Below are 16,826 nucleotides of genomic sequence, written 5' to 3'. Positions count from 1 at the left end.
TTTGGGGGGGAAAGTGAGTAATTAAGCATGTTATTTGTATATACAAATAAATACCCATTTCAACACTGTACTGGAAATATAGCTGAAATTAATTTTCTATGGAATTTGAAGAAAATTTAATAACCCCAATTGTTTTCTGTGGTAATCAGTGTGAACCTGGGAAAATTACATGCCTTCTAAGAGAAAAGAATCAGTCCACACTTACTGAAAAAAAAATCCTTCCAACTGGTGTTCAGAAGAGTGCTACAAGACACATACATAACCTCATGAGCAGAGGGCAAAGAGGATACCCTCCCACATTATGACCAGCAATAATAAAATCTCAAAGAGGCAGAGGTTCAGAGATATGAAAACCTAAAAACCTGTGTTATGCTTTAAACCACCTCAGCACATGCCAGGTTTATGAATATTAAAAAGTTAACTGCAAAGGAACACTGAAGCCCACATGACATGTTGATATATTCTTGGTTCTTGATGTGTTCACCTTGGTTAGTTTATGAGGCCTTTGAGTGGGAAAAATTGTTGTATTGTTTTTTCGTCTTTTCATTTTCACTTTGACCTGCAATGTAGAAAAGAGATATGAATAAATTAAATGTTAGGATAATGCAAATTTAACATAAGGATAATGCAAATTACACCAAAACACATAATAGGTCTAGATTTCTAAAAAAATATAATTTAAAGAAAAATGTATTTAATTTAAATTGACTTTTAAAAACTAAGCCATCATGGGATAAGAGGGAAGTCCTTTCATGGATCAGTAACTGGTTAAAAGATGGGAAACAAAGGGTAGGAAAAATGATCAGTTTTCAGAATGGAGAGAGGTAAATAGTGGTGTCCCCTAGGGGTCGTCCCTGGGCCCAGACCTATTCAACATATTCATAAATGATCTGGAAAAAGGGGTAAACAGTGAGATGGCAAAATTTGCAGATGAGAAAACTACTCAAGGTAGTTAAGTCCCAGGCAGACTGAAGAGCTACAAAAGGGTCTCACAAAACTGGGTGACTGGGCAACAAAATGGCAGATGAAATTCAATGTTGATAAATGCAAAGTAATGCAGGTTGGAAAACAATCTCAACTATACATACAAAATGATGGGATCTAAATTAGCTGTTAACACTCAAGAAAGATCTTGGAGTCATTGTGATTAGTTCTCTGAAAACATCCACTCAATGCGCAGTAGCAGTCAAAAAAGCAAACAGAAAGTTGAGAATCATTAAGACAGGGGTAGATAATAAGACAGAAAATATCCTATTGCATCTATATAAATCCATGGTACATGCACACCTTGAATACTGTGTGCAGATCTGGTCACCCCATCCCAAAAAAAGATATATTGGAATTGGAAAAGGTACAGAGATGGGCAACTAAAATGATTAAGGGTATGAAACAGGAGAGATTAAAATGACTGGGAATTTTCATCTTAGAAAAAACAACTAAGGGGGGGGATATGATAGAGGTCTATAAAATCTTGAGTGGTATGAAGAAAGTGAATAAGGAAGTGTTATTTAATCCTTCACATAACAAAAACTAGCAGTCACCCAATGAAATAGGTGGCAGGTTTTAAAAAACCCAAAGGAAGTACTTCACACAATATAAAGTCAACCCATGGAACTCTTTGCTGGAGGATGCTGTGAAGACCAAAACTATAACAGGATTAAAAAAAAGAACTCAATAATTCTGGGAGAATAGGTCCATCAGTGGCTATTAGCCTGGATGGGGAGGGATGCAACACCATGCTCTGAGTGTCCCTAGCCTGTCTGCCAGAAGCTGGGAATGGATGACAGGGGATGGATCACTTGAAGATTCCCTGTTCTGCTCATTCCCTCTGAAGCACCTGGCCTTGACCACTGTCGGAAGACAGGATACTGGGTTATATGGACCATTGGTCTGACCCAGTCTGGCCATTCTTATGTAAAAATTAATAATAATAAAAATGTTTAGTACAGAAACTCCAACATAATGACCTCTCAAGATAGCAACAATGTGAGATAACCTTGGCAAATAATGCATTTTTTAAATTTTGGCCTACTAGGAAACACATGTCTGTACATTTCCATTCCCAGGCACAAATCTAGCATTCTGGAGCAAAGTCACTAAAATATAGTCCAACAAATACATGTTTATTTAACGTGCCCCTCAATTCCCCTCCACCACACCCCACTCACCGGTGTTGTCCTTGGTCAGTGGAGACTGAGTTCAGAGGTGCTTTCACATGAGTTCACCTCCCAGATGGGGGGCAAGAAGGCACTTTGCTTGTTCCTCCAGCTGCTCGCTGTTCACTCTGGCCACTGTTGTTCGTTGTGCCACCGTTCACTCCACCACTCTGTTGCCAATGGCCCTGCACCATCACCTTCTGCTGCCACCTGCCACTGTGACCTCTGAGTTGGTCTCTTGAGGTTTCACCAGTTTTCAGTGATTTCAGCTGAGCTCTCAGTGGGGGAACCTCAGTGCTAGTGCAGACTGGGCCGTCTCTTCCACACAAACACTGTCCCACAGCCGGTCTAAGCACTTAGACCTGATTATCAGTGATTTCAGCTCTAGTGGTCACTTAAACCAAAAGACTATGGACCCTAATCAGCTCTGTCTTTAAACAGTGGAGAGGGGCAGGTCTAATACTACTTGTGACTCAGACAGACCATCAAGCAAAACACCCAGTCTCCACCCTCTTTCTTGATGCCCTCAATCAAGACAGGCTAAGTACAGTTCTACTGCCCTTTACTCCTACAATAAGGACAACAACATTTCACTCCCCCCGCCCCCTGCATTCAAGTGATTTGTAACCCAACCCCAGCCAAAAATCACTTGGCCAACACAGCTCTGTTTGCTGGATACCTAGGTAGATTAGATGTGAATGTAAATACAATCTGTTACTGAAGCCTTTCCCCACAGCCCCCAGCTCATCACTAGCTGTCCAGGAGAGCTCATTTAGACTTTCCTTACAAATCATCATTTGAAATTATTAGCTTGGCCAACATCACCAAAATGAATGCACTGACATGGTCAAACAGCTGTACAAGGAAGCTAGTCTATGTTCCTGCTTTTCAAATCTATTATACTTTTTCAGATACACTGTATATGCTTTTAAAGTGTGTATTGTTTCAATTTCAATTCAAATTTCCAAACAATCACTAAATTGGCAACACTGCATGCAACTAGTTCACAAAACTGGGGGGGCACGTTGGGGAAATTTAGGGGGGATACACCCCCATGGCGGGGTGTAGGGAAATCCCTGCTCAGAGTTGCTGCATTCTACTCTGAATAGAGTGTGACTGAGTGCACTTCTTAAAGATACAGTGCACTGTTTCTGAGATTTCCCCAGGAGCCATGTCACACAGCCTCTCTCTCTCTCACACACACACCTATCTGTGTCACACTGTGACACGGCTAAGGTGGGCCCAGTCCAGTGCAGGGTGAGTGTGCATCTCCCTCGGGGAAAAGGGACAGATGCACAAGCCTTGTGTGTCTGTTCCCTCCACCCAGTTCAAGTCTGTACATCTGGACTTAGCTGTGGGGTAGCATGGCCCAAGGGCCAGAGTCCATACAAATATCTTACCCCCTCAGGGTAGTGCAGTCTAGGGACCAGAGTCCATGAAACATGCCCCTACCATCAGGGCAGTGCAGCCCTATGGCCAGAGTCCATACAAATTGGCCTCTAGGCTGCATTGCCCTGAGTGGGAGGGATGAGTCCATGAAACATGCTTCTATTGTCAAGGCAGTGCTGGCAGAGTTTATGGGGGCCACCAGCAGGAGGGCAAGCAGCCCAGGTAGGGGGGCCTAGGTCCACCCAATTCTACTAGGACCTGACCCAGAGCTCTAGTAGCAGTGGAACAACCAGCTACTAGCTCACCATGGAGTCCCCCCAAAACACGCTGAACTCACCTCGGTGGGAGATACCAATCCATCACCACCCCTGGGCCACTTCCTACCACAGTCTTGGGCATTGTAGTCCAGGAGGTGTTGGGATCTCCTGGTTCCCCAGCACCAGCCACTCCCTGGACTGCTGGGGTCCAAGCCTGGGGTCCACGTTTCCACTCTCCTCTGGCAAAGGCTGGAGGCCATCCCCAGCAGGAGCTCCTAGCACACATCCTTCCCCTCCAGCAGCTCTCCTTGACTGAGCTGGGCTGCTCCCTTTTACACTAATACACCTGGAGCATGCCCAGTAGGGAGAAGGAGGTGTGGCTTCCTTAGCTCACAATGTGGGGTTAACCCTTTTCTGTCCAGTGCAGGGTGAGTGCGCCCCGTCACATATACCCACACCCACCCACTGTCCTGTCTTAGTCACACACACACACACACACCTGTCTCTGTGTCACATACACACTCACACACACTCACACTGTTCTGTCTCTGTGTCTCTCACACTCTCTTACACACACACACACACACACACACACTCTGTGCCACACTCATCTCCCAATACATACGTGTATTGTTGTTGTTGTTTCTACTTGGTACTTCCCTCAATATGCATATATACTCTGTAATTTTATTCTTTCAAAGTGTGAAATTTTAGTGTTTTGACTGGTCTACTTTTTTCATAATTTTTATTTCTCTTACACTTCAATTTAATTCTTTGAGTAGTGAGTTCTAAAATGCCTAACCTGTCCTGGCTGGAGTAATTATCCCAATGGTAACTTTTAAAAATATATATATGCTATATAGGTTTTTGTTTATACTGGTGGTGCACATCTGCACATGCCTCGGTGCACAGAACACAATGTGTTGCTCACAGAGATGAAAAAAGTATGAGGGAATATGGCAGCACTGCAGGCACAACATGGCCCAAATGTCAGGTGGACCTGCTTTGTAGGGGGCCCATTGTCAATTCTGCACTGGGGCCCAGAATCACTGTCAGCGGGCTTGGCGGGAGGGGGCTGAGGGCTAGGGCAGGAGGTTGTGGTGCGGGATGCTAGTAGTATAAGGGACTTACTGTCAATCAAACCCTAATCCCGCCCCTTTACCCCTTAAGCCCCACCCCTTGACCCCTGCCCCCCTTCACCAGAAGGCCCGCCCCATGGGGTATTACTTCCAGGGTTAAGGCTGCCACATGTCCAGAAGCAAGGTGTGTCATGTGACCCCTCTAACAACTTCTCCCACTTCCCTCTACCAATCAGGAGGAGTTTCACCCCTCTAGGACTGCCCCGAGAGGATATTTGACCAATCAGGGCAAGTTCCAGGGCAGGGTGTCCTCTCCGGAAGTGAGTCGTGTGATGCCTCTAACAGCTCCTCCCCCCATCCTCTACCAATCAGGATGGGTTTCACCCCTCTAGGAATGCCTCCGAGAGGAGATTTGACCAATCAGGGCGAGTTCCGGGGTGGGGTGACCTGCCCAGAAATGATTCGTGTGACGCCTCTAACAACTCCTCCCACCAACCTCTACCAATCAGGCCACCCCATGATATCCAGGAAGGGCATATCCCGCCTGGGATTTGTAATCGTTCCTGTAGATGCTGGGGTTGCCGTAATTTTTTTAGGATCGCCATAATAGTATTTTGCTTTTTAGAAAACTCACTCTCTCCGGGGTCAGAGGGCGGGGTTAGGGTTTGATTGACAGTAGGGCCCTTATACTACTGATGCTTACCCAGGGCAGCTCCTGTTTGCTTGGGGGCATGTGTTGGGTGACCATATTTCCCTATGCTGAATACAGGACACCTTGTAAAATTGCTCGTATTGAACAGCAATTAATCAGAACTATGCAGTAGCCCCCCAACATGCTATAAAAACTCCAGGGCCCAGCGGAGGGGGGTTGGGTCTCGGGCATAGGCATAGTATAACTTCTATTTTGGGGGCAAGGGCCAGCGGGGCTCAAGCCAGCTCCACATGGTGGGTATGGGGAGGGAGCACCACCTCCACCCTCTGACTCACCTCAGGAGACCACCCAGCCTGTCTTGGTTGTGACAGGAGGGAAGTTCAACCAAACATTATAACACAAAGGTGGCAGGGAGGTGGGGGGTGCGGGCTCTGGTCAAAAAGTTTGAAAACAGCTCAGGATGCAGGCAGGGGGGTAGGGGCTGCGTGCTGTCTCTGTTCCCTGAGGGCTCTGCCAGCCATAGAGCCGGGTCCCCCACGCCTACAGCTCTTACTGGGTGCATGAGCAAGAGGGCTGGGAGCTGAGGAGCAGGAGGGCTGCCTGCTCCATGTCTCCAGTGAGATGAGCGGCTGTGCTGCATGCACATCCCAGCTCTGGCTTCCTGACTCTGACCTAGTGGAGAGGGGCGAGGGAGAGGAGAGAAGGAGCTGTGGGGGGTGTGGAGCTGGCCCCTCGACTGCCCTGCCCTTGCACTGTAGTTTGGGACGGGGGGCAATACCTCCGGTATCCACCCAACCCTGCCTAGGGGGAGCACTGTGGATCCAGGATTCAGCCCTGGCTCTCAGCTTCAAGTCCCAGTGCTCATGGTGGTGGGTGCCAAGGATTGGGTTTCAGCCCTGGTGGCTCTTACCCCCCAGCTGTACACAGCCCCAGGAACTGGGCTTCAGGGTGGGGGCAGTGGGGATGGGGCTTCAGCCGGGGAGGGGGGGCGCTGGGGCTTCAGTGGGGGGTGGAGCCGGGGAAGGGGCCTCAACCCCACATTGGGGAAAGGGGACCTGGGCTTGGGGCTTCAGACCCATAGCTTGAAAGGGCTGGCAGACCCCCATTGAGAAACCTGCTTTAGGTTCCACACAGGGAGGGGTGACACACACCATTACCCCAGGCTCTGTCACACAGGGCTGCCTCTCCTACCTGGCGTCGGGTTTTCCAGCCTCTGCCCCCAGCCTGAGGACACCACGTGCTCACTGTCTGCCACACTCACCCGCCAGCCAGCCACAAACAGGAGGCGACTGGGCCTTTGCAAACTGCTGACTGACCAGCAGTGGGAATGGAAAATACGGGACAATTTGCCCGTTTTTTTAAAAAAGGCGGGACACTTGCAAGTGGATTTAAATAAGGGACTGTCCCATTAAAAACGGTGATGGCTGGTCACCCTAGGCAGGTGGCGCCGCACGGCCCTTGCTGCCCTGAGTTTGCCTACAGGCATTGCCCCCCGCAGCTCCCATTGGCTGCGATTCCCGGCCAATGAGAGCTGTGGGGGTGGAGCCTGCAGGCAAGGGCAGCACAGGGACAGAGCTTCCCGGTGCTCATGGCAATGCCACTCCAGCATGGGGGGAGGAATGACAGCATGCAGAGCTGCCTCCCCAACCCTGCCAGGCAGGGCTGGAATTCAGGGGCTCTAGTGGCTGCAGCCAAGGGTCCCAGAAAAAGGGGGCCCCGCAAAAAGATCTGTACTTTTGGAGGCCCAGAGATCTTTTTACTGGGCCCCCTTATCCTGGGGCCCCTTGGCTGCAGCCCCTAAAACCCCTTTCTTAATCCAGCCCTGGATATTGCCCATCCATAACCTGCCCCAAAGCACACTGAAGTCAATAGGAACCTTTTTGCTGCCTCCAACTGGCTTTGAGCCAGGCCGTGTGTGAATGTGATTCTCATTCTTTCTTTCCTTCCAGATGTCCGAAGTCACAGGTGAAGTTGGTGGAGTCCGGGGGGAGGGGGGGGATTCAAACCCCTGGGGGATCTCTCCGCCTCTCCTGCAAGGCCTCCGGATTCACCTTCAGCAGCTACTTCATGGACTGGGTCCGTCAGGCTCCCGGCAAAGGACTGGAGTGGGTCGCCGACATACGCAACCCTTCTTATAGTTCAGCAGCATATTACAGTGATGCGGTTAAAGGGCGATTCACCATCTCCAGAGACGAGTCCAGCAGCACGGTGTGTCTGCAAATGAACAGCCTGAAAGCCGAAGACACCACCCGGTATCACTGTGTGAGAGACACAGACATCAGAAACCTCCTGCGGTTAGCACAGAAACCTCCAGCGCGAATCCCCCTCTGTCTCAGCAGGGACGTATTAACTCTTCTGGGGGCCCGGGGCTATTAGATTTTGAGGGGGTCCCCTAGGCTCTGGGGTCAAGCCAAAAATGAGGGATTTGGTATATGGCAGGGGGTTGTGGGTTGAGGGAGGAGGGTTGTTGTGGGAGGGGGTGAGGGCTCTGATTGGGGGTGTAGGCTCTGGGATGGGGGTGGAGATGAGGCATTTGGGGTATAGGAGTGGGCTCCAAGCTAAGGACAAGGGGTTTGGAGTGTAGGAGGAGGCTCAGGGCTGGAGAGTGGGGTCTGGGAGGGAGTTAGGTTGTGGAAGTGGGCTCAGGGCTAGGGCAGGGGGTTGGGGTGCTTACCTGGGGTAGCTCCCTGATGCTTCTGAAAATACCACTGGGCATCTATATACCTTCTGAAAAATGTGAATCTTACTCCTGATTTGCAACAGGAGGAGAGAAGAAGCAGCCCAAGTTAAACCAGTGGACTTACTCCTGGCTTGCACCTAGCCTCTGTTTGCCAGAAGCTGGGAATGGGCGACAGGGGATGGATCACTTGATGATTCCCTGTTCTGTTCATTCCCTTTGGGGCACCTGGCACGGGCCTCTGTCAGAAGACAGGATCCTGGGCTAGATGGACCTTTGGTCTTTGCCAGTGTGGCTGTTCTTATGAGTGAATGAGGAGAGTCGGGCCTGTTAAGTCCATTGAGGCTATTGAAAGTGTAAGTGGCTACTCAAACAAATCCTCATAATTTAGAACACTTTTATAGTGAAACTTTTGTTAATTACCAGACTTTTAATTTGGAACTTATATGGTTCAACGAAGTCCAAAGAGAATTTTCTCTTTAGAATCTGCAATGGGCTCTGCCACACTGGTATCTGAGCGCCTCACGAGCATTAATCAATTTATGGGCACAGCAACCATGAGTGGTAGGAAGCCATTGCTGGCTATGGTTTGTGACTGGAATAGGGAGTTAAGTTAAGAATGAGTGAATTGTGCAGGGTCTCTGCTGTTCCCTGTGAACAAGCCACCCTCTTATTCACCAGTGTTTAAAAGAAAATTACCCTGTGGATAGGTTTTTCCATAACTGACTACTAGGGTCTGTCGTGCACCTTCCTTCCAATAATTTTGCATTGGCCAGTGTTGGCTAGATGGATAGGTCTGATTCAGTAGAGTACTCCCTCTGTTCCAGTCACACCTTGAGTATGTGGTGGCACTGGTAATAGAGGTTTTCAAAGGAGCCTAAGGAAGTTAGCCACCCAATTCCCATTGAATTTCAAAGGGCATTGGGGACCTCACTTCTTTAGGCAGCTTTGGAAACTCCCAGCCTGAAGACAGATCCCTTGTGTCCCACTCTACTGCTCTAACCACACACAAATGGGTGGGTGGAGGGGAGAGAGGAAAGCCGGACGGGAGAAGGGAAATTTCTGAAATGCAAAATCATTTGCCTGCCTCAGAGAATATAAGAGCTTGGGGTGATAACTGGCTTGTAACTTCAGAGGAAATTGCTGGCACCAACCCATTGCACAAAAACAAAATTTGTCAGCAGTCATGCTGTTGTTAAATATTCTTTGCATTGTCACGTGGTGCATCCTCTCGGATAAGCAGCTAGATCCAGCCTCTTGCAAGGTGTTTGGGGTTTTTTCCTTATATGTATACCAGGAACTGATGACATCAATCGGCCATTGCTTTGGTGCTTAACTTTTGATTAACAGCTTCGTTTAGCTGAAGCTTTTCAAATAGGCTGACTATTTTGTAACTGCCCACTGAAGCTGCCCCTGAAATGTCTGTTGCAGATTAGATCAACCCCCTGGTCGGATGTAATATAACAGTATCCCTGTTTTGTTTCTTTCACAGGCTTGTAGTGGTCTTATTGGAAAAACCTGAGAGGTGGGTTCCAAATGAGTACTTGGAACAACTGATGAAAAACAGGGTTGGGAGTGATGGTCAGAGGTTCAAAACAAGGGATCCAGAAAGGGACACTGAGCAGAGGACTCTGGACAGCGCCCACTGCTCCTCAAAGCTGTCTAGGGAGCCAGCAGACACTGCCCAGAGGAATTCTGCCCAGAGACGTGAGATCAGGGAGGAACGGAAATAGGCCCCACAGTTGCAGAGCACCCCCTTGTCTAACATCCTCCTCCTGGTGTTGTACCTGTTGGGATCCAGGAAGTGGGAGGGCAGAAGCCCACTACTAAAGGACCTCCCACAGCCTAAGGGGAGGATCCACAAGGTCAAGGATCTCAATTAATTATGGGGGACAACTAAAGATATAACAGGGACAGGAGTGAAGTCACAGGGCTAAACACAGAGAACCCAATGGGGACACAGAGCAGAGAACCCCAGACAGCACCCACTGCTCCTCAAAGGTGTTAAGGGAGCCAGCGGATGCCTCCCAGAGGAACTCTGCCCGGATGCGTGAGCAGATGGAGGATCAGAAATAGGCCCTCCCGTCTCAGGAAGCCCTGGCAGCCAACCTCCTCTCTCTGGTCTTGTAGATGGACATTTTGGCCAGTACTAGGAGGAAGTTGACAAGGAGGTCCTGTGACTTAGTGGGGCCATGGATAGGGAGTGCGTAGACAAGGAGGTGAGGGGAAAATGCAGCCAAAACTGCAGCAGGTTGTCTAAGAGGAGCCGGAATAGGGGCTGCAACCTGTCCCACTCCAGATACACGTGCGCCAGGGTTTCCCTCATGCCACAAAAGGGGCAGGTGTCTCGGACGGGGGTGAACTGTGCCAAGACCATGCCCATGCTCACGTCTCCATGAAGGATCTGCCATCTGATATCCCCGACGGGCTTCAGCACCAGGGTGGAATACAGTCTGGCCCACCAGGGTTCCTCACCCTCCAGAGGTGGTAGGAGGTCCCGCCACTTCATGTCGGGGCAGAACGTGAGGGTGAGGACGTGAAGGGTGTGGAGCACGAGCATGTACAGATGTTTCCTTAGCGTGGTCCGGAAACGAGCTGGCTGCAATTTGTCCAGCCAGCTCACATTGAAAGGGTAGGATGGCTGGGTGGGTCTATGGGGCAGGGGTCTGATGAAAAGGTCCAGAGGGCCAGGGGTGTAGGGTGGGCAGGGGGGCGCTCTCTGACAGGACCCGGTCGAGGTATGTCCAAGCAGTGGGCGGTAAACCGCCCCTCACCTCCTGAAGTATGCACCAGGAAGTACGAGATCTGGAGAGCCCCATGCGCTGAGCAAACATCAGGGGTTCCAGCCAGTCTCCCCAATCATAGTCCAGGAGGTCTCCGACTTTTGTGACTTCTGCCAGGACCAACCTCTGATGCACAGAGGGGGACTCCGCCACTTGCACATGGAGCTGGGGGTTGTGCAGCAGGGGATCCGTGAGGAGGTCCTCCCTCTTGGTGGCCAAAATGAACCTGGTTGCCAAAAAGAGCTTCCAGGTCTGGTGGAGGTCCTGGAAGAAGACCGGCAGCTCTGAGAGGTCCCATGCAAGACACCTTGGGTGGAGAAAAAAGACCTGCTGGTCATATCAAAGTCTTTGGAGGTGGCGGAGGAAGGCATTCACCAACTTGCTCCATGCCGGACTACCTGCACCATAAAGGAGTCTCTGCAGGGCCTGGAAGTGGAAGACACTGACCTAACTATAAAGGCAGACCAGGCCCTGTCCTCCCTCCTCCAGGGGAAGACTCAAGACCGCTGCAAGGACCCAGTGCAGTCCTGGCCAGAAAAACTCCAGAGCCATCCTCTGGATCCTGGCCAGGATCCCCAGGTCTGGGCTTAGGGTGTGAGCCGGTGCCAGAGCATGGACAGGACTAGTTGGTTCAGCATCAGTGCTCTCCCCCATAGGGAGAGGCACCGGAGGAGTCCTGTCCATCTCTGCAGCTGCTCAACCACCCTGGCCGCCAAATCCTGCCAGTTCTCTGGCGGAGACAGATGTGTGGCAGAAAGGTAAACGCTGAGATACAGCAGTGGACCCGCGCTCCACTGGATGGCCTGAAGCGTGAGTGGGAGGGAGCTCGCCTGCCACCCACCCCGACCACTAGGACAGAGCTCTTGACTCAGTTGACCGGGGCGGAGGAGGTCCCTGAGTAGGTAGCCTGGCAGGCTTCCACCCACACCAGGTCGTCCGGGTCCTGGACCACGAGGAGCACTTCATTGGTGTATGCCAACAGGACCAGCCGCAGCTCCGGCTCCTGAAGCACCAATCCTGTCAACCTTCTACGGAGGAGACAGAGGAAGGGCTCAATCGCCAGAGCGTGCAGTTGGCCTGAGAGGGGGCACCCCTGCCATACTCCTCGCCCGAAGCTGACCGGTTCAGTCAGGGTCCAGTTGAGCCTCACCAGACACTCTGCGGAGGCATACAATGCCCGGAGAAAATCCACAAACTGGGGTCCGAAGCCAAACGTCTGCAGAGTGCTCAGGAGATTCCCGTGATCCACCCTGTCGAATGCCTTCTCCTGATCCAGGGACAGAAGGGCGAAAGACAGACCATCCCTACGCCTGAGCTCCAATAGGTTCCAGACCAAGTACAGGTTATCGAAGATGATATGGCCCGGGACAGTGTAGGTCTGGTTGGGATGGAGCACGTCCACGAGCACGGACCCCAGCCACAGTGAGATGGCCTTCGCTACGACTTTATAGTCTGTGCTGAGGAGTGAGACGGGACACCATTTCTGTAGTTTGTGGAGATCCCCCTTCTTTGGCAATAAAGGAGCATGGCTCGCCTGCATGAAAGAGGGAGGACCCTGCTCTGTAAAGACTCGGCCCAGACGGTGACGAGGTCTGGGCCGAGGACGTCCCAGAACACACAGTAGAACTCCACGGTCAGCCCGTCCATGCCCGGGGATTGTTGGTGGGCATGAGACGGAGGGCTTCCGAGAGCTTGGCCAGAGAGAGAGGTAGCTCCAGCCAGTTTTGTTCGCCCGCGCTGACAGTCGGGAGTTCGGTCTAGAGCACCCTGCAGGCTTTGGCATTGGTCAGATCCGGGGAGAAAAGGCTGGCTTAGAAGGCCCTGGCCCTTCCACAAATCTCCTCTGGATCCATGAGGGGGGCGCCGTCCTCCTTCAGGAGGCAGGTGACATGCTTTTTGGCTCTCCTCTTTTTCTCCAGGGTATAGAAGAAGTGGAAGCTGCGATCCATCTCCCAAGGAAGACAGATGTGGGATCGAACAAAGACACCCTGGGCCCAATGGTCCTCCAGGGCCCGGAGCTCCTTCCTCTGCTCCTGGTATGCTGCGCAGAGGGGTGGATCCTCAGGGCCGGAGGCCAGATGCCTCTCTAGCTCTAAGACCTCCCACTCCAACTGCTCTATCGCCTCATCTCTCTGCTGGCTGGCATCCCAGGTGTAGTCTTGGCAGAAGAGCCAGGCACGCACCTTCCCCATGTCCCACCACCGCTGTGCTGAGGGAAAGACATGCCGCTGCCCCCGCCAAGCCAGTCAGAACTCCCAAAAGGATGCCACGAATCCCACATCCTCCAGCAAGCTGTTATTAAAATGCCAATAGGCCGGCTCCGGCCTCTCTGAACTGAGAGAGGCCATCATGGTCACCAAGTGGTGATCTGAGAACAGGGCCGGCCGAATGCCGGAGTGTGGGCCTGTGCCAGATGGAAACGTGACAAATAAATATGGTCCAAACAGGAGTGGCAAGACCTATCGTCCTCCACCCGGACATAGGTAAAGGTGCTATCGTCGTCCGGGTGGTGGTCGTGCCAGACATTCACCAGGGAGTGATGGTCCACGATCTCCCTGAGGGCGCCCGCGGTGGCCGGGGAACTCTTGAGTCCTGAGTGGTCCCGGTCCTCAAGGGTGGTGTTGAAGTCCCCGTTCAGGACCAGGCACTTGTGAGGATCCAGGGTGCCGAGGAAGGCCGACGCCTGCTGAAAGAAACACACTTGGTCTGGACCCGCGTTCGGGGCATAGACGTTGACCAAGTTCAACACCAGCCCCTTTACACAGACAGGGACATGCAGCAGGCGACCCAGCATGACTTCGGCGACCCCCAGCATCTTAGACCATAGCTCGGGGGAGAACAGGGTGGCCACCCCAGCCGAATGGTGGTGGCAGCGTACCAGGTTTTAACCTAAGCTGGTAAGACAAGGCAAAATTTGTGCCTTGGGAACGTTTTTAACCTAAGCTGGTAAAAATAAGCTTAGGGTTTTTTTCATGCTGGTCTCCACATCTCTACCCTAGAGTTCAGAGTGGGGAGGGAACCCTGGCGCCACCCCCCAATTAATTTCACTGTGTGTTCAGTTTTTCTTACTACTGATGGACCATAAAAGAAATTATTTAATTTACCTAACTAATGAGTGTAAAGAAATCTCTAGCATCATTATTACTAATAGCTGTAACAACCACCAGTTCTTCATGAGCTAAAAAGATCTTTCAATGGGTCATTATTTCATCTATGATAGAACTTACCTGTAATAATAAGTATCCCTTAATAATCGCTCAGTGTTGTTTATAACATATTGCTGTAGACACTTTTCAGAAGTTTAAGGGTTCTCCTCCCTGGCCACCTGGACTCTACTGGTAAAGTCAGGGTTAAAAAATTGCACATATTCCATCTCGTTCCCTTTAGGTTTAACTGAAGGTCAACATTTTTTAGATTCAATACGTATAAAGCAATAAATGTATTCACACACACACACACACAGAGGCTTTTGTAAACAAATGAATACCTATAGTATACAAATGAATGACTAGAGCTCAGCATATAAAAAGTTAGTAAATATTAACATCAGCTTTTTGAAATCCCCAGCCTTACCCTTAAAAATTAAAGAGAAGTAGCAACTGGAACATAATCAATAAGACTCTACATGGTGAGGATACCTCGGAGCAGTGAAGGCTTCTTATTCTAGCAGGCAAAGGCATAATAAAACTGGAAGTTAAAGCTAGAGAAATCCCAACCAGAATTAAAGCACTGATTTTTAACAGTGGCGTGGGCCAGGTCACTGCTTTCTCCCATTGATTGGGAACTGCAAACCGCAGCCACTGGGAGCTGCAGGGCTCCATGCCTGTGGATGCTCAGGTAAGCAAACCTCCTGGGCTGCCCACCAGTGGCTAACCCTGACGAACCACTTCCAGCCTGCAGACCAGAGATTCCCCACCGCTGCTCTAGGCCATTATCGAATTCATTGATGAAGTTATTAACAGAACCAGACTCAGAACCAATCCCTGCGGGACCCCGCTCGTTATGCCCTTCTAGCATCACTGTGAATCACTGATAACTACTCTCTGGGACAAAGGGGGCTTTTGATGAAAGCTTATGCCTAAATAAATCTATTAGTCTTTAAGGTGCCACCGGACTTCTTGGTTTTTTTTTTTTTTTTTACTCTCTGGGAACAGTTTTCGAACCAGATATGCACCCACCTTACAGTAGCTCCATCTAGGTTGCATTTCCCTAGTTTGTTTAGTAAAGCTTTTGATACTGTCTCACATGACCTCCTCATAAAATCAAGATATACTATGTCTACTGCTTCCGTGCTATCCACAAGGCTTGTTACCCCGTCAAAGAAAGCCTTCAGGTTGGTTTGACGTGATTTGGTCTTGACAAATCCCTGTTGACTGTTACTTATCACCTTATTATCTTCTAGGTGTTTGCAAATTGATTGCTTAATTATTTGTTCCATTATCTTTTCAGGTCCAGGACAATAGCCGCATAGCCCTCAGTCCCACCCAGCCTTGCACTCCATAAACCTGCCTTACACTGCTCAACCCCCCACCCTCACCCCCCTTGGAAAGTGCAAGCTCATAAGTCTGTCATTTTGTCAAAGAAAATGAATCTGCACCAGCTCTTGTTAATCTGAGTAGAGATTCCCCAAACAAGTAAAGCAACATACACTAGTTTAGATTATAACTTAAAAGACTATTGTCTTAAATGATTAAAACCAGTTAAAATCTCAGTGAGACAGGCACAAAAGGTCAGAACTGGTTACAAAAATAAAAGATAAACATGAGTCTTATTCCTAAGCCTCTACCAAGCTAAATACACTTTGAAGCAAACAACTTTTCTCACTCCTTTGGCTGTTGCAAGCAGTTCACAGTTCTGCATACACCAGCTGGATTCCCTTTCCAGCTGTGACCAATCCCTCCAGCTCAAAGTCTTTCAAACAATCTTGTTTCAGTAGAGCTGGGAGAGAAGAGAGGCCATAGTCTGGAAAATTAAAGGGACACTGCTGTTCTAAAGTCCAGCTTTTACCCTGGGGGATGTCACATTACCTCCTAGTCTGAATGAGCATATTTTCACCAATATGATAGCTTCACAGTCGAGATCCAAAATCACATGGTTAACAAAATTACCTTTCTTCTGCTACAGAATACAATTGCTTTAGTAATGGAGCATGCCTTATATGTTCCTACTGATACTGCAGTTTATGTTACAGGCCTCACCATCATATTACTCTTCTTCAGTATATAATTCACACAATTATTTCCTTTCCTGGATATTCTCACTCACAGAACCTGGTCAACTGCTTTTTTCATCAGCATATCCAGCCTCAGAGTGTGACACAACTGCTTTTATTATAGCTTGGGTCATGAACTCCAAGTCTATAGTTTACACTCCCAGCTACAGTCAAACACCAGTGGGACCAAATGCTCATTAATACATTTTTTTCCTAAGCCTGCATTCACCAATTAAGATGATGATTCTAGTATGAGTCAAGGAGATAGATAAACAAGATCTCCTTGGAATTATGTTGACTTAAGGTAAGCTGAGGATCTGGTGCAAGGAATCTATGGTTTTTCTAGTCTACGATTTTCTGCCTCTCTTCTGGTTTCTCATGAATGTTCCTTTATTTATAACTGCAGGAGTGTTCTCTACAGAAAGAATATCTTTTGGTTAAGGGACTCAGAAGATCTGGCTTGAATTCCTGGCTCTGTCAGAAACTTTTGGGAATTTGGGCACGTCACTTAATACTTGTGCAATGGATGTAAAGAGAGTTTTTATCCTCACACTACTAAGCTGAGATAGCATTCTTTAATGTTTGCATGGGGCTTCACCAAAAAATCAACCTTCCATTTGG

Source organism: Dermochelys coriacea, chromosome 13, assembly GCF_009764565.3.
Source record: "Dermochelys coriacea isolate rDerCor1 chromosome 13, rDerCor1.pri.v4, whole genome shotgun sequence".
Lineage (NCBI taxonomy): Eukaryota > Metazoa > Chordata > Testudines > Dermochelyidae > Dermochelys > Dermochelys coriacea.
This window is presented reverse-complemented; position numbering follows the sequence as displayed.